This window comes from Bos javanicus, chromosome 1 (genome assembly GCF_032452875.1).
Source record: "Bos javanicus breed banteng chromosome 1, ARS-OSU_banteng_1.0, whole genome shotgun sequence".
NCBI lineage: Eukaryota > Metazoa > Chordata > Mammalia > Artiodactyla > Bovidae > Bos > Bos javanicus.
This window is the reverse complement of record NC_083868.1, coordinates 985,351-1,007,360: the sequence shown is the minus strand read 5'-3', so window position 1 is coordinate 1,007,360 and position 22,010 is coordinate 985,351. Positions and strand designations below refer to the sequence as shown.

General features: G+C 38.3%; 3 pseudogenes; all 3 read right to left on the bottom strand.

Annotated features, from left to right (window-relative positions):
- Positions 1 to 4,940: 4,940 nt before the first annotated feature.
- LOC133227859 (olfactory receptor 5D16-like) overlaps positions 4,941 to 22,010 on the bottom strand; it is an 85,799-nt pseudogene continuing 68,729 nt past the window's right edge.
- Positions 8,557 to 10,147, bottom strand: LOC133229679 (olfactory receptor 5L1-like; annotated as a pseudogene).
- On the bottom strand, positions 17,810 to 20,076 carry LOC133259800 (olfactory receptor 5D18-like; annotated as a pseudogene).

Sequence of the window (22,010 nt, the reverse complement as noted above, 5' to 3'; positions counted from 1 at the left end):
ACGACAGATTTTGTGTTTCTTTAAAAAAAAAAAAAAAGAATAAAGGAGAAAGCATGTTTATATTAACTTCAGAAAATTATAGGCATCAAACACTGTCTTCTCTTTTTTTGGCTTTATTTTTATTTTTACTGAACACTCTTTAAAATGCAATCATCAAATAATTCAATATGTTCAATATCCCAGTGGATCCCACTGACTAAAATACTAAAATTCAATTATGAGCAGAAATCAATGTAATTCCACACGTTAATCTATCAATAAATCGAGCTGATGAATTCAGTTAGATATTTTGTTGGACCTTGAAACATAATCAGTGATCTAATTTAGAGCCTGATGGAGATCGACTCTTTCTTTGGGAAATGTTGTAAGTCTGCCAAAGTAGGGTGACAGCTTTTATGATCCTATATAATGCAAGCTAATTGTTCTATTCAGTTATCAGTCACATAAATTTGCAGTAGGTTTGTACAATTCCCTTGTTGGGGAGTATGACCTATCTCTTTGAAAATAGTGGCTCATAAGGACAGTTACATTTTGAATTGTGCAGAATATACAAAAGAGAATTTCAATATATGCTGAAGATCATCATCATTTTTACCTATCAAATTAACAAAGGGATTTAATTAATTACAATAGTAGTGGTCAGTGTCAATAAGGACTGAGAAAGATGTAACTCTGGTATACATTTTTCTGGAAAGCCACTGGTAACATATTTCCCAAGTCTTAGCCTTGAAAACCATAAAAGCTATATGATCTTTTAATGAGTTTTTTTTCTTGACAGTGAAAATGGGTCTCCCCGTCATGTCCAACTCTTTGTGACCCCATGGGCTGTAGCCTGCCAGGCTCCTCTGTACATGGAATTCTCCAGGCAAGAATATAGGAGTGGATAGCCATTCCTTTCTCCAGGAGATTTTCCCAACCCAGGGATCAAACTCAGGTCTCCCACATTGCAGGTGGACTTATTATTTGTTAGTTATTAAAAGAAATAATTTAATTACATTTTGATAAAATTGAGAAAATACTATCGCCAAAGCTACAATGTAACATTGTTTAGAATAGGGAAAGTTAACAGTAAAAAAATAGAACTTTTAAAAAAAAACTATGGGGTATCATATCTCGGGTAGAAAATTATGTTATTTAAAATTATGGTTTTGCATTTGAAAAAATATGCTTAGTTAAAAAAATAAAGATATCAAATTGCACATGTAGTGTATATATGCAGATGTAAGTGAAGATGTATATGTAGAGATATGAATGCACAGAGATATCATATGTTATCACTCTCATTTGGCTCAACCCTAAAAAGATAACTCCTTTATCCATATTAAGAAAGGCAAGTAAAGACTTCCCCAAGGTCTCTCATGTACTACAGGGCAGTTTCTATGTGAGTAGGATCTACCATTCTGACATTTTCCTGAGGGAAAAAACAAATGAAAATCGAGCAATTTTATTCTCTGCCCTCCTTCCTAGCAGCAGGAGAATTATACATGCTTTCATATATACAGTAATGAGACTGAGTCAAGTACTGGAAATCTTGGTATCCAGTATACCTGGTATATTCTCCATGCATGCATGCCAAGTCATTCAGTCATGTCCGACTCTTTGAGACCCCATGGACTGTGGCCCGTCAGGCTCCTCTGTCCATGGGATTCTCCAGGCAAGAATCCTGGAGAGGGTTGCCATGCCGTCCTCCCGGGGATCTTCCAGACCCTGTGATTGAACCCAAGTCTTTTACTTTTCTTGCACTGGCAGGTGGGTTCTTTACCACTAGTGCCACCTGGGAAGTGCATATTCTCCATACCTTGAACTAATTTCCTTAACATTGAAAATTCTCCAATTCTTTAAATTGAAAACATATCACTTTCAAACAACAAATCAAAGCAAAACAAAACAAATTGTAGCAACAGTAGCAACAAAAATTGAGTGATTTGCCTACTTCAGAGTTAAAACAGAAAAACCAACTTGGAAAATTTCTTTCCTTAAGTTTTAGACTAAAAAGAAGAAGCTGCTACTGCTACAGCTAAATCACCTCAGTCGTGTCCAACTCTGTGCGACCCCATAGAGGGCAGCCCACTAAGCTCCCCTGTCCCTCGGATTCTCCAGGCAAGAACACTGGAGTGGGTTGCAATTTCCTTCTCCAATCCATGAAAGTGAAAAGTGAAAGTAAAGTCGCTCAGTCGTGCCCAGCTCTTAGCGACCCCACGGACTGGAGCCTACCAGGCTCCTCCATCCATGGGATTTTCCAGGCAAGAGTACTGGAGTGGGGTGCCATTGCCTTCTCTGAAGAAGAAGCTAATCCATGATAAACCCATAGCTTCATCATTTTATGCCCTCTTTATTCTTAGTGATATTTCTTGTTCTGAAGTCTACTTTCTACTTTGTTTTATATCAATATATTCATGCATGAGATGCTTTCTGCCATTGTATATTTAACTCAATACATTATCATAATTGAGATTTCTTTAGAAGCAGTTTAAGTCACTCATTTTAGAGGCACATGAGTTTAAAAAATGAGTAACATCAATGTAAATTATACTCTACAGCAGCTATAGGGGTTACCAAAAATGAATTGAAATCTAAAGGTAAATAATAGAAGAGTGTGGAATTTTACATCAGTATTTATTGAAGAGCATCAATGCCTGTAGTGTTGCCATATTAAATAATTCTCTTGATTATGCCACACACTAATTTTTAAATCACGATCAGAGGACTTAAGTAATATGTATTTCCATTTTTTCAGAATAAGAATAAAGGAATTGTGTCTCTGAATTAATCAAAAAAATTAGTCATTCTTTGTCAAGATAGAGAAGAAACATGAAAATTTATGCTCTGAAAATGGATTATTTATTACTGATTTGAGTCAAGGTTAATATAACATTTCTGCTACTTTCCACTGATATTCTAGTGAATGTAAATATCAAGTAAGCAGTGATTTGTAGAAGAATATATTTTATTTATGAATATATAAAATAATGTTGGTTATCACTACATATCAAAATGTTAACCAGAAAAAAGTGATGTACATAATTCATCCTTGTAAGTTTGAAATCATATAAGCATTTGAAATTACCCCATTGAACTGTTTTCCAATTTTTACTTCATCCTCATGAAAATAGAGTTATTTCTCTTAATATTTTTCTCAAAAGATTTGGAATTTCATTCAGACACAAAGATTATAGAACAGAAAACAGATGCGTAAGTAATTCTAGCAAAACTGATGAGGCAACAGATGAAAGAAAATATAAATATGATTGCTAATTTCAAATTAGATATATGTGCCTATGAGGGTGAAAGTGAAAGTTGCTCAGTCATGTCCAACTCTTTGGGCCCCATGGACCACAGTTCATGGAATTCTCCAGGCCAGAATACTGGAGTGAGTAGCCTTTCCCTTCTCCAGTGGATCTTCCCGATCCAGGAATCGAACCTGGGTTTCCTGCTTTGCAGGTGGATTCTTTACCAACTGAGCTATCAGGGAAGCCCCTAAATATCACATTGCTTAGAGGAAAATGTAATCCTCCCTGATATACACAACCATATAGATTAGATTATTTCAATGTTTAGATTATACTTAAAAATTAGAGCTATTTTAAAGCAATGTTCAAGTCCCAGGAAAGCTATTAGCTCCCAATTTTTACAGCAAATCTACTCAATTGTTTTATGGAGACTTTCTAGAGAGTCCTGTTAAGGAGAACTAAGATACAGGCTTGATCAAACTGCCATGTGAAGTAATAATATATATATAATGATTGGTAAGTGATAGGCAACACAAAACATACAATATGTATAAAGTATCTACGTTTTTGTTCTCAGTATTTCAAGAAGCAAGCTAATTTTCTTAAGCCTCTTGTAAATTCTTTCATTCTCTATACTGAAACTTTCTTCCAAAATAAGTTATAATTGTAGCTACAATGTATGCACAATTTCATTTCTTCAAGCACCTGGCAAGATACCTTGTAGGCATATGACCTACAATAATAGCTTAAAATATGTTTGAATCATTGACTCTTGACCATTATGTTCTTTCAGTTCAGTTCATTTCAGTCGCTCAGTTGTTTCCGAAGTCATTAGCGACCCCATGAAACGCAGCACACCAGGCCTCCTGGAGTTTACTCAAACTCATGTCCATCGAGTTGGTGTTGCCATCCAGCTATCTCATCCTCTGTCGTCCCCTTCTCCTCCTGCCCCTAGTCCTTCCCAGCATCAGGGTCTTTTCCAATAAGTCAACTCTTCACATGAAGTGGCCTAAGTATTGGAGTTTCAGCTTCAGCATCAGTCCCTCCAATGAACACCCAGGACTGATCTCCTTTAGAATGGACTGGTTGGAACTCCTTGCAGTCCAAGGGACTCTCAAGAGTCTTCTCCAACACCACAGTTCAAAAGCATCAATTCTTTGGCGCTCAGCTTTCTTCACAGTCCAACTCTCACTTTCAAGTAAAACTTATGTCATTCTCTTTTATTTCTCTTTAAAAATCTGTCTATCCTTCAAGGCCAAGTAAAAGAGGCATGATAGCCATAAATGATTTTGTACAGTCTCTTCCCACCAACTGTATTATGATATTAACTAACACCACTGGCTTGGGAGGTTCCTGAAAGTAAAACTATATCTTTCCCTGTCATCTATTCACTAAATTTAAAGTATAAAATTGGTCATTTATTTAAGACTACTCATTAGTCATCAGGAAAAAAGGAATAACAGAACTAGAGTTTACAGCACATGTACAATATGTTTGATATATTATCTATATTCTTTTGTTCTATATACCACTTTATGAACAAAATATTAAACTGGTTTTGTAGATAATGACTGAGTCAGGTCAATCCATCTTCTCTGACTTAGTCAGAACCAGGTATAGTCTCCTGATCTAAAATTCATATTTTTTCCATTGTTGTTTTTGTTTTTCAAATCTAAAGTTATTTGTTAAGTAAATTTTTGACATAATCCATTCAAAATCAGAAAAGTGTTCTTTAATAACCAAAGTAAATATTTAGCAGTTACATGCCTTCAATGTGAAAACAATTTTGTTTTCATTAGTTTGCTGACTGTGTCCTTGACATCCTTATTTCTCAGACTGTAGATCAGGGAATTCAGCATGGGGATGACCACCGTGTAAAACACAGACGCCACTTTGACTGTGTGCCTGGAGAGTGTGGAGCTGGGCACAGAGTAGAGGAAGAGGATGGTGCCGGGGAAGATGCTGATGGCGGTCAGGCGGGAGGCGCGGGTGGAGAAGGCCGACCACCAGTTAATTGCGTCTTCAAGGTGGTGACAACAATGAACACGCAAGACGTGAGAATGACGAGCAATGTGATCACCTCATTAAAGGTGGCAACAGTGAAAAGCAGCAGCTGGCTGAGCTAAGAATCAGAATAAGAGAGGGAAATCAAGGAAGAAAGCTCACAGAAGTGATTGATTGTGTTGAAACCGTGAAAAGATAATTCGACAGCAGAACACATGAGAGTCAAGGAGCAAGCTACTCCCCATGCATATGACGTGACCACTAACATGGCACAGAGTCTCTGGGACATGACGACTGTGTAGAGCAGAGGGTTGCAAATAGCCACGAAGCCGTCATAGGCCATCACAGCAAATAGAATTAATTCAGTCACCACAAAGGTGCAAACGAGAAAGAACTGCACCATACATCCCCAAAATGAAATGCTCTGTCTTCTGCAAGTAGGTTCACCAGCGTCTTGGGAGCAATGATGGAAGAATAGCAGAAATCCACAAATGAGAGGTGGCTGAGAAAAAAGTACATGGGGGTGTGCAGTTTGGGGTTAACTTTGATGATGACCATCATCCCAAGGTTCCCTGCTATGCTGAAGTTGTAGATGGCCAGAAATACCAGGAAGAGGGGGCTTGCAGTTCTGGGTAGTCTGAGAACCCAAGAGGGCGAATGTGGCCCCAATGGTTATATTTCTCTTGGTCAGAGACATTCTTCCTGATGGATGGATCTGAACATCTGTCTTGCAAATAATATATTAGAAGAGTGACTGACACATCTATTTGCCATGAAGTGATGGGGCCAGATGCCATGATCTTCACTTTCTGAATGTTGAGCTTTAAGCCAACTGTTTCACTTTCCACTTTCACTTTCATCAAGAGGCTTTTTAGTTCCTCTTCACTTTCTGCCATAAGGGTAGTATCATCAGCATATCTGAGGTTATTGATATTTCTTCCAGCAATCTTGATTCCAGCTTGTGCTTCTCCCAGCCCAGCGTTTCTCATGATGTACTCTGCATATAAGTTAAATAAGCAGGGTGACAATACAGTACTTGCATGCAATCTCAAAAACGACAGAATGATCTCTGTTCATTTCTAAGGCAAACCATTCAATATCACAGTAATCCAAGTCTATGCCCCAACCAGTAATGCTGAAGAAGCTGAAGTTGAATGGTTCTGTGAAGACCTACAAGACCTTTTAGAACTAACACCCCCCAAAAGCTCAATATACATACAGTTTATATACCAGTTTTTATTCATCTATCTAATAAAAAAAATAAATATAATACGTGATAGTGAGAGAGAAAAGAATAAATAGTTCCAGGCCCCAAAGATTTCACTGAAACACACATAAAGGATCTTCCTAGTGCCAGTGAGTACCTACATGTTGTCAAAATGTAATCTCGGTATAATGTTGAGAGGTTAACAGTAATAACCATTGTTCAAACTTGAGGAAACTGAGAAATTGAGAAGTTTGTGTTACTTGTCAAATTAAAAAATCAGAGTCAAATTGCCTATCCCGGTTTTCATAAACTCCAGTGTAGTGCTTTCTAACGTTAGTATAGACACACAGAGAGATGCTTCATTGAGCAAGTGAATTTAATGTAGAAATTTACATAAATCATAATGGAAGCACAAATAAAGTATCAGTGACACATATGAGCCAAGGTTGAAGGAAGAAATGAAGTTTAAACACATAAAGGAAGGATGAACAAAGGTCATTTCATCAAGACACAGAAAAGAAATGTACACAGAGGTTAGAAGTCCACCTATGAGTCACAGTAAGCATTTAATGCATATTTTTAAAGTAAGCCAGAAGAAAGTAATTGAAAGTGAGAAAAGAGGCAAAAGTCAGCAATGCTGCTCTTCATAACAATGGTTATTAAATAATTGCATACATAGAGGTACCTGATGGTCTATAGTCCATGGGGTCCCAAAAGATCCGAACCTAACTTAGTGACTAAACAACAACCAACCAATACATACACATATATAATATATTAATATATCTACATAATATGTAGGCATATACATTTATAAGCATACAGACATAGCTGGGAGATATTATAGGTTTGGTATATTCACTTTATTGTGATAAGGCAAATTAGGCTTCCCTGACGGCTCAGACAGTAATGAGCCTGCCTGCAGTGCAGGAGACCCTGGTTCGATCCCTGGGTCAGGAAGATGCCCTGCAGAAGGAAACAGCTACCCACTCCAGTATTCTTGCCTGGAAAACCCCATAGATAGAGGAGCCTGGCAGGCTACAGTCCATGGGGCCACAAAGAGTTGGACACGACTGAGCGATTTCACTTTCTCTTTCCAACAAGGCAAATATCATTAATAAAGCAGGTCAAACACATTTTCAGTGTGCAGATGTCTAAGTATGTACACTGAAATATTATGTCTAAGAAATGTACATATATTGGGACTTCCCTAGTGGCCCAGTGGTTAAGAATCCACTGTCCTTTTCAGGGGACCTGTGCTTGATCCCTTGGGGGCAACTAAGATACCACATGCCACAGGGAACTAAACCCAAACACTGCAACTAGAGAAGTCCACATGCCACATAGAAGACCCAGCACAGCCAAATAAAATAAAATAATTTAAAAACTTTTTGCAAATCAATAAAAACTAAAAAATATACATATTCTAGTTGAAAAATACTTTAAAATGCTAACACCATCTAAACCTTCAGTGGGTTATAATCTTTTTCAATAGGAACATCAGAGATGGCAGATCACCATAACTTACACAGTAATGAAAAAGTTTAAAATATTGCCAGAATTACCAAAATATGACATGTGACAGAGATAGGAGTGAGCAAATGTTGCTGGAAAAACAGTGCTAATAGACTTGCTTGATGCAGGGTTGCCACAAATCTTCAATCTGTAAAAATGCAGTATCTGCAAAGCACAATACTGTCAAGTGCAATAGACAATATACATCTATGCGCGCACACACACACACACACACACACATATGCTGCTGCTAAGTCGCTTCAGTCGTGTCCGACTCTGTGACCCCATAGACGGCAACCCACTAGGCTCCTCTGTCCCTAGGATTATCCAGGCAAGAATACTGGAGTGGGTTGCCATTTCCTTCTCCAATGCATGAAAGAGACACACATATACACATACATAAAGAGATGACCAATTATGCGTTAGGTATATTCCTAGGCTATTTTCACTGGACATGTAATTTAATTTCCCTAAAATTTCTGTAATGTAATTATTATCAATATTTCTATTATTCATATGTGATAATATATGAAACCCCTAAACCACTGGACACTGCAATGACAAAAACAAAAAATAATAAAGGAAGTAAGAACAAAACAATAAAGAGAATATATATATTTATATTTATATACACATATGGAATCTTATTCTCTGTAAAAACTGACAAAGGTGTGTTCCTTATTGTAAAATAATAGGTGTTCAATTATGAAATGAATCATAGTCCCCATAATGGATGTTAAAATAAAATGTGATACTTAGTCCATTAAACTCATGAAAGTCTAAGAGAAAATTAAATTTGTGTGCTTTAACAGTCCAGTGTACTGTCCAATTTAAAACATTTTATATAGCATCAAAGCAAAGAAGTAGGCTGCACATTTTGCAATATTCTCAATCAATCCTAAACTTGTAAATTGAAAAGGCACAAAGAGAATTAAAAAGACTCACTCATAGCTATTCACATCTTGACTGCTCTTTTCACTCCAACACTGAAACGCATCATTACCCTTTCATCAGCCTCCAATCTCTAACCCTGAGTCCTGCTAGGAAAATATTCTCTAGGATAATATTTTGGAGCTTACCACTTTTCTGAGCACTTCTTTCACATCCTTGTTCCTCAGACTATAGACCAGGGGGTTCAGCATGGGGATCACTACAGTGCAGAACACTGTGGCCACTTTGTCAGTGCCCATGCTGTTGCCAGAGTGGGGCTGGCAATAAATGAAAAGGACTGTTCTGTGAAAGACGATGATGGCAGTGAGGTGGGAAGCACACGTGGAAAAGCTTTGCATCTTTTGTCTGCAGAGCGCATCCTCAGGATGATGATGAGAATAAACAAGTAGGACGTGAGGATGACCACAGTGGTGATAACCTCATTGAAAGTGGCCACAATGTATAGCACCAATCGATTCCCGGTGACATCAGAGAAAGCAAGACACAAGACAGCGGGAAGATCACAAAAGAAGTGGTTGATCACATTTGATCTGTAGGATGGGATCTGAAGAGCTAAACACAAGTGAGTAACAGAACATACAGTAGTATTGAGATAGCAACAAGACACCAACTCCATGCAGAGATTTCGGGACATGGTGACCATGTAGAGCAGTGGGTCACAGATGGCCACAAAGCAGTCATAGGCCATCACTGCCGGCAGAATGACCTCAGTTATCCCAAATGTGCAAAACAGGTAGAATTGCACAGTGCATTCCAGGAAGGAAATGGCTGTCTTCATTTAAGATGTTAGCTAGCATCTTTGGCATGACGATAGTGGAGTAAGAGAAATCCACAAAGGACAAGTGGCTGAGGAAAAAGTACATGGGGGTGTGGAGTCCAAAGCTGACCTGAATGAGAGCAATCATGCCCAGGTTTCCCCAAACTGCGACTCTATAGATGGAAAGAAACAGCAGGAAGAGGAAGACTCTGAGCTCAGGGGCATCTGAGAATCCAAGGAGGAAGTCTGTCACAGCAGTGCAGTTTTCCTTGTCCATGTCCTCCCTTTACCATGGTTGCAGAAAAATATTAATAGTTATTCTCCATGAGATCATCCCCAATTTAGTTTTGACTGTCTCCTAAAAGGGGAGAAGGCAATGGCAACCCACTCCAGTATTTTTGCCTGGAAAATCCCATGGATGGAGGAGCCTGGTAAGCTGCAGTCCATGGAGTCTCTAAGAGTTGGACATGACTGAGCAGCTTCACTTTCACTTTTCACTTTCATGCATTGGAGAAGGAAATGGCAACCCAGTCCAGTGTTCTTGCTGGAGAATCCCAGGGACCGGGGAGCCTGGTGGGCTGCCGTCTATGGGGTGGCACTGAGTCGGACATGACTGAAGTGACTTAGCAGCAGCAGAAGCATTCTCCTAAAAGAGACATGATGATATATAGGGTACATTTTATAACAAATAAATAAGGCATTGCTTTGGGGAAGTTTAGGAAAAGCTCAGAAATTGCATCACTCAAATACATCGAGTCCCTAGTTTACTTCACAGATCACAGGAAAGACTTGCATCCATATGAGCCTGTATGATTCCTTAAACTAGTTATATATAATTCAGAGCTTAGAACTGAATCATCAGAAAGATATCAAATATTATTTAATTATCCATTTTTTAAAATTAAATTAATATATACACAGCACTACATATAAGGGTTTCCCTGTTGGCTTATTTGGCAAAGAACCCGCCTGCAATGTGGGAGACCTGGGTTTGATCCCTAGGTTGCGAAGATCCTCTGGAGAAGGGAATGGCTACCCACTCCAGTGTTCTGGCCTGGAGAATTCCATGGACTGTATAGTCCAAGGGGTAGCAAAGAGTCGGACACTACTGAGCAAATTTCAGTCACTATATATAAAATAAATAACAATGACCTATTATACTGCAAAGGGGACAATATTCCATATCTTATAATAATTTATAATGGAGAAGACTCTGAAAAAGAATATGATATATCTATATTTATACAGAATAGATACAGTTACATAGATATAGATATATCTGAATCATTTACTGTAGACCTGAAAGGAACACAGCATTGAAAATTAACTATAGGTCAATAAAATGGTTATTAAAAATATTCCAATACCTTTTTACTGACTTACTATTTAATCATTTCTCAAAGTATTAGGATTCAGTGGATAATTTTTTAGAAAATCTTTTATAATGAAATATATGAAGTATGCTTATTTAAGATTGCTAATTCACAAGTTTTCATTTATTTAAATATGGTTTAGCTGGGAAAGCAGATTTTATAATCTATATTAGTATATTTTCCTATAAAATTTGCATAGCAATTTTGTTAATTATGGCACACACTGTCTGTCATTCTTCAGGGAACTGATATTCAAAATCTGACATTCTGTAACTGTGACTCTCAAGCCTTATGAACACCTATTTGACAAATATATCCTCTGTTTTAGCTCTATTTGAAGAGCTAAACAATGATGTGAACATGTAATTAACAGAAATGCTTGCTGCTGCATTGCACCATTATTTATGAAAGCAAAATTTAGAAATAAAGTGTCGAGCAACAGGAAAAAAGTTCAAAGATACACTGCATACATATAGAAAATCACAGCTCTTTGAAGAAGTTTGCTTTTTTTAAAATCTAAATTTATTTAATTGGAGGTTAATTACTTTACAATATTGTAGTGGCTTTGCCATAAATGAAGTTTTAATGATCTAAAAATGATTATGATAAGATGGCAAGTAAAAACGTAGTAAATCAGGTTGCACACACAGAATATTATACATGCATACATAAGCTGCATTGTATATCTGATCTTCACAACATCCATTAAATATAAGTATTTTATTCTGATAACTTTAAAAAGAAACTTTAGAAAAGAATCTTGCTTGAATTCTCACAAAACATAAAAGTTTTAAGGGTTATGTTTTTTTTTTTTAATAAAGGAGATATATATTCAAAGCTTTTGACATATTGAAAATGCCAATGAAGGGTATTTTCTCTACTCACCCTTAGTAACAATAAAATGATTTGGAGGCACCAGTTGGTTATTTTCAGGGGGTAAAAAATCTGGACTAAATCCCAACACATCTGGTATTTTCCACATTCTTCAAATAACTTCAGAAAGGTTAATGTGTGCGTGTGTGTTCAGTTGTGTCCAGCTATTTACAACTCTAGGGACTGTAGCCTACTAAGCCACTACATCCATGAGATTTCTCAGACAAGAATACCAAGTGGGTTGCCATTTCCTCCTTCAGGGTATCTCCCCAACCCAGGTACAGAACGTCTCAGGTGTATCCTCCAGGCAGATTCTTTACCCTCGAGCCACTCAAAGAGGTAAGTGAATGAAGTGAAAGTAACTCAGTCGCATCCGACTCTTTGCGACCCCATGGACTATAGAGTCCATGGAATTCTCCAGGCCAGAACACTGGAGTGGGTAGCCTTTCCCTTCTCCAGGGGATCTTCCCAACCCAGGGATTGAAGCCAGGCCTCCCACATTTCAGGCTGATTCTTTACCAGCTGAGCCACAAGGGAAGCCCTTGAAGAGGTAAAGGACATGCGAATTAAAATATTGTGGTTTGAAAACATAATTATTCTGAGGATATGGTTTTCTTTCCTCAATGGCCAGTACAAGTGACTTCGTCTTTTTCTGATTTCAAAGTAGTACATAATTGTGTAAAACCTTTTCCAGTTTTTAAAGAAAAATCAGGCTACTCATTACTTATAGAGAGAAGCGGTTCTTAACCAGGAGCGATTATAACCCCACAGGACATTTAGCAATATCTGAAGATACTGCTGATTTTCACAATCGGGAGGGTTGCTACTGACATCTAGTGGACCGACCAGTGAAAGTGAAAGGGTTAGTCACTCCGCTGTTTCTGACTGAGACCCCCAGGGACTGTAAGCCTGACAGGCTCCTCTGTCCATGGAATTCTCCAGACAAGAATACTGGAGTGGGTAGCCATTCCTGTCTCCAGGGGAGTTTCCTGACCCAGAGATTGAACCCGGGTCTCCTGCATTGCAGGCAGATTCTTTACCCTCTGAGCCACCAGGGAAGCCCCCTGGGCACACAAGATGCTGCTAAATAGTTGAGAAGGTACAGAACAGCATCTCCCTCCCCACCCCATCCTCCACACACACCCACAACACATGAAAAGACCAAAATATAATTTGGGCCAAAATGTCAAAGGTATCAAATGTGAGAAAATTGCTATAGAGAGACATCTATAAATCCCTTTGGCACAAGGACAAAGTAATCCCCCTCCTGTCTGATTCAGAGGTGGTTCACATGTCTGTGTTCCTCCTGGAACAGTTTCGAGGAGCCCTCAGCACCTACTCCCAGCCTCAGAGTGACTTCAGGAGACTCTCCCTGCTGTCTTTCCCAGGTTCCATGGATGGAGTTAAAGTGAGGGGGGAGGAGGAGGAGAGGGGAGAGGAATCGAGCATTCCTCCCTGTTGGCTCACACTCTTTCCCTCTTAAACTGACAGCTGTTTCAAATTCGGCTCTGCAGATAGAGTTGTTTCCATGTCCTGTCGAGATTGTTTCTCAGAACAAAACGTGAAAATACTTTCAAAATGGAGTGCTCAAAATTTGGACATTTCTTAAAATACTCTATAAATACAGGCTAACTACAGACTTTTAAAAATGTCTAATGTCACTACCCTCTTTTACAATTGTTCCACCTCTCATACATGGCTAGTAATACTACCCTTATGAGAAGACAAACAAATAAACAAGCTTCCACACCTCAGGAAATACAGTTCAGTCCATTCCCCCCAAAACAGAGTGTAGTCCAACCAACCCGTGAGATAGGCCTTGCTTCCTGTTTGTGAAGATGCTATGAGGGAAAATGTTACATGCTTTACATTTTTATGTGTGTGTATCCCTGGAGCTCATATTTCTTAAGCTTCCAAACCAATCATTGATCTCTGTGGGACACCAACAAGACATCAAACAAACAACTTCATCTTGAGAGCAAGCAACATCATCTTGGGACTCAAATAATTAAGGAGTTGTATGAGATGTCGTCAGATGGGAAAAGCTATTTAAAGCTGGTTCATGTACCAAGTCTCTTCAGTCATGTCTGACTCTTTGTGACTCTATGGACCATAGCCCACCAGGCTCCTATGTCCATGGGATTCTCCAGGCAATAATACAGGAGTGGGTTGCCATGCTCTCCTCCAGGGGATCTTCCTGACCCAGGGATTGAACCTGCGTCACCTGAATTGCAGGTGGATTCTTTACCCACTGAGCCACCTGGAAAGCCCCAAGTTGGTACACAGTTCAACACAATTCCTTTCAGATGTCATGATGAACTGCAGAGCACTTTTTGCTGCATTCAAATATTGCCCTCTGAACCAGGGATTATGTTGCCATTATGAAATATGTGGATAAGTCTTCTAATCTGTGCCAGTCTTACACTTAGAGCTCCTTACTGGAGGACATAGGGTTTGAAGTCACAATAGCATTCTGCCAAATACCAGAAAGGGGTGGAAAGAATGATCCACCTTTGCTGAGAATAATAGCAATCGCTCACATTTGCTGATCACTTTGTATGTGCTGTGTACTCTTCTGAATGCAACCACCCACACCTTTCATCTTTATAAAAATAAGTGAGATGATTATAGCTATGAAAATAAGTGAGATGATTACTGCTATGCAGCATCTAAGATGACTTAGACACTGGCAGCTGTAACTTGCACAAAGTCATAAGTGAAATCATTGATAGAATGAGCTTATATGCTGCTCTTTGGTTTTTGCCATCTGGCCCTGTGTTAGGAAGAGCAGAGCCAATGACGGTGCTGGAAACCGTGCTCCCGGCTCAATGCAGAGACCGTTTAATGGGTCTGCCTGAAGGATCTCTCCCAAGTCACTTCTTATCTGACTGCATAACCTCTCCTTCATCCAACAGTGCTTAAAGGAGAGTCTGTTGTGTGTGCCCTGGAATATACCAAGAATTCAAGAAGTCCATGCAATTTCATTTTTCAGAAACAAGGATTCCTCTTATTCATTCATGTATTACCTGGCGAATTATCCCAATTAGAAAAGCAAAAACAAACTCCCAAAACTTAAAACATGAGTGCTGTGAAGTACTGCTTTCCAGAAAGCCTGACATTATCTCTTTGTGTGTGTGTGTGTAATGAAATTTTATTAAAGTATAAAGGAGATAGAGAAAGCTTCTGACATAAGCTTTAATCAAGATTTTTCCAGCCCTTGACATGACTTCTTGTTTCTCTCTGGTTTATATATCTTTTTTTTTTCCCTCAAAAAATAAGGACTTTACACAGGCATTTTAGACTATACATGATGTTTTGAAATTAGATATTAGTGGATTGATGATCATAATATATCTATTTAGTATCTATTTTTGTTGTTGTTGTTCTTTGTATACCCTGAAAGTATTGCCAGTTTTAAAATTCATCTCCCTGAGGGAGAGAGTTCCATTACAGGAAGAATAAAAAGACATCTATAAAGAACAACATGGGCAGTGATGTTTTATATCATCTGGGCAAAATGAACTCTCTGCTTATCTATTTATCTAAGTCTTAAAGGCAAGGCAGGTATTTTTTAAAAAGTAATTTAAATATAAACTTATAATTGAATTCTATTTAATGATTATTTTAATAAAATATATAATAAAATTATGAAGTTGTAAGTTTTTGATGAACTATATTTATACAAATAAGATACTATAATTTTATTAAAGTATTGTATCAAAAGATTCAAGGACATCAACAAGTTAAATTGCCTAAACTTTTTAATTACACATTTTAATCAAGTTGCATTTAAGAAAAGCTGATATGCTTAGTTGCTATATGATAAGACTTGAAAATGTCTTTGTGGTAACATCAGAAATTAAGAATGTCAGTGGTTTTAAAGACAGCATAACAAGCTGCTCCAAAACACTAGTTTAAAAACAAAAACAAAAAACAGCTGCTTATTGCATGGATCACTATTACACGAGTCAGTAAGGTCAGTACCCTCATGTGATCTTGGCTGGTGTACTTACGTGTATATTATCAGCTTTGCAGTCTCGGTGATCTAAGAAGGCCTGATACTCCAGTTGGGAGGTTGCTAAATGCTATTTCATGGAATAGGGGTGTAAGGCATATTGCTCATTATCCAATAGGCTGGCTTGTGCTTACTCACATGGCAGTTTTTCTAAGAGATTATGCAAATTCCAAGAGATTTTGAGAAAGCCACAGGGCCATCAGATGCTTGAAGATGGCACAATATCTCTTCAGCTACCTTTTATATCAGTCAAAGCTAGTCCCAAAGTAGTCTACATTCAGAATGTGGAGAGATTGATTCCACTGTTAATCAGAAGAGTAGAAAGCGGCGTGGATACCTGGATAACTGAAGAACTGGGATCATGTTGAAAACTACCATATTGGATAGCAAATCACCTTAAAAGATATAACTTCCAAAATTTTAGTCTTCAGCAAAATTAGAAGGCAATCTAACTGTAATGTATTACTTTCAAAAATTTGAGGAAAGATCATTGTGAGAAATTGGCTGAAATATTTGTGTCATTCCTATTCCAGCACAAATTCTGACAGATTCTATTCCCATTTACATTCAATGCTCTCAAATATTATGAGTGTTTAGATCTTTTGACAGGTAGACATTGCAGAATTTATCTAGATATATTGAATAGAGAGAATAGTGTACAATCTATTCAAGCAAAAGTGAGCTATTAATGTTAGGTGAAGTAAAAGTTGCTCAGTCATGTCCAACTCTTTGCGACCCCATGGAATTCTCCAGACCAGAACATTGGAAGACTTGGTATTTCTGTTTTTCAATATTTATTCATTTGACTACACCAGACCTTAGTTGCAGCACATAGAGTCTTTCAGTTGCAGCACAAGGAATCTAGTTCCCTGACCAGAGATCAAAGCCAGGATCCCTGAATTGGGAGTGTAGACTTTTAGCCCCTGGACCACCAGAAAAGTCCCAAGGTCTGGTATTTCTAATTTGCCAGATTGAATAGGTCTGGATGCTAGTAACTGCCTTCTTCTCGTATGTTGAATGTGGTCAAACAGGCTACTGGTTTTCAACTCTTAGGGCCACTCCAAGTACTGTTTTTTTAAAGCTAGGAGTTTAGTTGAGAGGGTTTCCCTTGTGGCTCAACTGGTAAAAAATTTGCATGCAATGTGGGATACATGGGTTCGATCCCTGGGTTGGGAAGATTCCCTGGAGACAGGAAAGGCTACCCACTCCAGTATTCTGGCCTGGAGAATTCTATGGACTAGTCCATGGGGTCACAAGGAATTGGACACGACTGAGCAACTTTCACTTTCACTTTCTTTAGTTGAGAAGGATATAGACATTGTATTCTGGAAAGAAAAAAGAAACCTGATAATGTTTTTGATGTCTTCATAGGCAGAATAATAGCTTGAAATGCATGTTAGGCAGGTACTCACCATGCTTCCTTTTTGTATGTAAAATTTTCTGAGATCTAGTCTACCATTTTTAAGTCTCTGGTGGACTCTATCACTGGAGAAGGAAATGGCAACCCACTCCAGTCTGGCAAATCCCATGGATAAAGGATCCTGGTAGACTAGAGTCCATGGGGTTGCAAAACAATTGGACACAACTGAGTGACTCAACAACAATCATAGCTGGTTATGTTGCCACACTGGAGCTCTTTTGAAAACACATTGGAAATATAGACCATGTCTTATCAACTTTCATTCATGCCAGATCAGATCAGATCAGATCAGTCGCTCAGTCATGTCCGACTCTGCAACCCCATGAACTGCAGCACACCAGGCCTTCCTGTCCATCACCAACTCCCGGAGTTCACTCAGACTCACGTCCATCAAGTCAGTGATGCCATCCAGCCATCTCATCCTCTGTCGTCCCCTTCTCCTCCTGCCCCCAATCCCTCCCAGCATGAGTCTTTTCCCATGAGTCAACTCTTCGCATGAGGTGGCCAAAGTACTGGAGTTTCAGCTTTAGCATCATTCCTTCCAAAGAAATCCCAGGGCTGATCTCCTTCAGAATGGACTGGTTGGATCTCCTTGCAGTCCAAGGGACTCTCAAGAGTCTTCTCCAACACCACAGTTCAAAAGCATCAATTCTTCGGCGCTCAGCCTTCTTCACAGTCCAACTCTCATATCCATACATGACCACAGGAAAAACCATAGTCTTGACTAGACGAACCTTTGTGGGCAAAGTAATGTCTCTGCTTTTGAATATGCTATCTAGGTTGGTCATAACTTTCCTTCCAAGGAGTAAGCGTCTTTTAATTTCATGGCTGCAGTCACCATCTGCAGTGACCTGCATATACAATATCCAAAAATATCCAAATATGCAAACACAGTATTTATTCTATTAAAAAAAATTATTGTTGTATCATTGACTCAGTATTGCACTCTGACCTCCTTGTTTCTCAGGCTTTAGTCTCCTGGATAAAACTCCAATGTTGGAATATGTCTCCTAAGACTCTGTCTCTTCTGTTTTCCAAACCAGGGTACATAATACCTATTTTATAAAAGTATCTCTCTTAAGGACTTGAAATTTTTCCTCTGAAACCTTCTGTTATACTTATTGTTTTATATCTTATACAATTTCTACTTTGTAAAGTGCCCTACTATCATCACTGAATTTTCATCCCTTGAAGGATGAACACTATGTCTTAACTGCTATTTGTACTTTTTGTAAGAGGAAGGCATGTTATTACTGAGAGCCTAGTCTACCATAGGTATTTAAAAAGGAGAATGAAATTAACAATTATTAAGATTACACAAGTATGCCACATGATATTTATGTCCTTTAACCTTTGTAATCAGATTATTTTGTCTAAAATTTTAAATGAAAAAGACTTGAAAGATTGCTAACTTTTTTCCCAGTAAGTAAGAGAGAAAGTCAAGTTTAGTATGGTTAAGCAAAACACATGTACTTTCTATTTTACGTATTAACACTTCATTAATAATAAATCTCTTTTTATCAACCAACCTTTGCAGACACAGTTTATTTACATATCAAGGGCAAAATCTTCCAGAATAATGTTTATTATGAAAATATTTTAGAGTCCATGATGTTGGAGACTGTGTCCTTGACGTCCTTATTTCTCAGACTGTAGATCAGGGGATTCAACATGGGGATGACCACCATGTAAGCACAGACGCCACTTTGATTGTGTGCCTGGAGAGTGTGGAGCTGGGCACAGAGTAGAGGAAGAGAATGGTGCCCGGGAAGATGCTGATGGTGGTCACGTGGGAGGCGCAGGTGGAGAAGGCTTTGTGGTGACCACAGGCTGAAGGCATCTTGAGGATGGTGACAAGAAACACATAAGACAGGAGAATGATGAAGAGTGTGCTGACCTCATTAAAGGTGGAGAAAATAAAAAGCAGCAATTGGTTGAGATAAGTATCAGAGCAAGAGAGGGAAAGCAGGTAAGAGAACTCACAGAAGAAGTGATTGATTGTGTTGAAACCTCAAAATGATAATTTGATAACAGTACAGGTGAGTATCAAGGAGCAAGCTACTCCCTAAGCATAAGATCCAACCACTAACTTGGCACAGAGTCTCAGGGACATGGCCACCACGTAGAGCAGAGGGTTGCAGATGGCCACGAAGCAGTCTTAGGCCATCACAGCTAATAAAAAGGACTCAGTCACCACAATGGTACAAAAGAAAAAGAATTGTATTACACAACCTACAACTGAAATGGTTCTGTCTTCTACCGTGAGGTTCACCATGGTCTTGGGAGCAACGATGGAGGAATAAGAAAAGTCCACAAAGGGGAGGTGGCTGAGGAAAAAGTACATGGGGGTGTGCAGTTTGGGGTTAATTTTGATGGTTGGAATCATCCCAAGATTCCCCGCCACAGCGACACTGTAGATGGTGAAGAATGTCAGGAAGAGGGGGACTTGCAACTCTGGGTAATCGGAGAAGCCCAGGAGAGTGAACACGGCCCCACTTTTACTTCTCTCTGATAGAAACATGGCTTCTGTTTGTCAGAATCTGAGTCAGTCCTAGAAAGAAAAATATTAAGGGAAATAAGGATGTAAGACACTTGGTTAACTATTCCTTTCCAAAGCTGGAAGAGGAAGCAAAGTGTCTCTTTTAGAACCTCTCTCTGTGTTTCTTACTCACGATTGCTAAATGTCTAAAATTTAAAAAGATAACCATTTAAACTTTTCTTTAAGTAGCACAGTACCCTATTGAAATTTTTAGTTTGAATTATAATTTCAACATTTAGAGATGATATGAAATCAAAAGATTTGGAAGTTATTTTAAGTGAAACCCTTCTATAACACTTTTAGGTCCTCTTGAACATTATACATTCATAAAAGATTAACCTAGCCTAGTACCATAACTGATTATTTCAGTCCTAAAACTAGCAGCAGAAGTGAGAAAATTTTAAATTACACTTTGCATCACATGTTCACAATGTGACCCTAAGAATGACCCCTCTAATAGTTCACATCTGTGCCTTTATTGTTAATTCCACATGATACTTTAACATTTACTTTTGTTTCTGACTCAGTAAATCTATTGTCAAAATAAACCTTAGTTAATTTTTTTCAGATAGTGTTCTTCTCAACCCAGGGAGCCCTAATTACCCCACCTCATTGCTTGTGGAATAATAACACTGAACAAATAATAAGGATAATACAGTCTATGTCTTTATCAAAGACATGACAAAGCAGAAGACAGAGATCCTTGACTTTCCCTGTAACATGCAAATAAGGATCAATCTACACGTCTGTGACTGGAATCTTGATCCAGACTCCTGGAATTTTCCATTTGTCTAAAAGAGAATCTATGTTCAATGTCTTAGTACTAAGATATTCCATTTACTCATAATCATGTTCCAATTTGTGACAAACTAGTGATCTTAAACCTATGGGAAATTGCCCAATGAAAATGTACATATCAGAGAGCTATACTAGAAGGAAGCAGCAGGTGAGATGAGAAAGGAAGTTGAGAAAAATGTAACTAACTCTACTAAAGATTCTAACATAGAAATGTCCATAAATAAAGACATTTGTTCTGTCCCTACATTACCTGTAAAAGAGAAAGATCAAACATTTAAGGTAGTACTTCAGTGTGATGATATTTCATGAGAAAATGCTAATAGAAAAGAATTGTATTTTTCTAATTGGTGACCAATGACTTCTAAAGGGATAGTGGTAAAGAATCCACCTGCCAATGTAGGAGATGCAAGAGATGTAGGCTCAATCCCTGGGTTGGGAAGATCCTCTGGTGGAGGAAATGGCAACCCACTCCAGTATCCTTGAGTGGAATATTATGTGGACAGAGTCAGGTTGGCTATGTAGTCAATGAAGTCACAAAGAATAGGACACAACTGAGCGACTCAGCACACATGCATGCACAATTGGTGACCTACACCTCTTAGACCCTACCATACCAGGACTTTTCTCTATCATTTCCGATAAGGTTGTCTCTAGTCCCATAACTCAAGAAATATATTTTATATGGCTCAACAGTGATGTCAGACCATAGGCAAAACTGGGACACTCAAGATCCCTATATCTTCCTATACTCATAAATTTGAGTATAAATTTTAAAAAAACAATCTATCACAAAGCTAGACATTCTAAATATAGCTGATTTGTCTAAGCCACGTGAAAATTAATATTAAACTAATGCTTTATTTCATCCAATGGATTTTGTGACCCAAATGTTATTTTTAAATTGCTGGTGAGTTTCTTTGGATTTAGGAAATATGACAGTTAATATCTTTCCTATATCTTTTTTCTCTATTTTGTTTAATTTTTGCTCTCAAGGCTGGTTTACATACCTAATTAAAAATAGTGCCTTTTACGTTTCTTTCACTAGCATTTGTTTAATCTCTGGTTATTTTTTTATTAAATATTTGTCTTTATTTCAATTTGACTACTCCTTCAAAAGTTTGTAGACACCAGATAATGCACCTCCCACAGATTCTCAGAGCTCTTCTAACCCTCCATTCCAGGCACTTGTGTTCAGTCACTCCATTGCTTCAGACTCTTGTGAATCCATGGACTGCATGTAGCTCGCCAGACTCCTTTGCCCATGGACTTTTTTCCAGGCAAGAATACTGAAGTGGGTTACCATTTCCTACTCCAGGGGATGTTCCTAA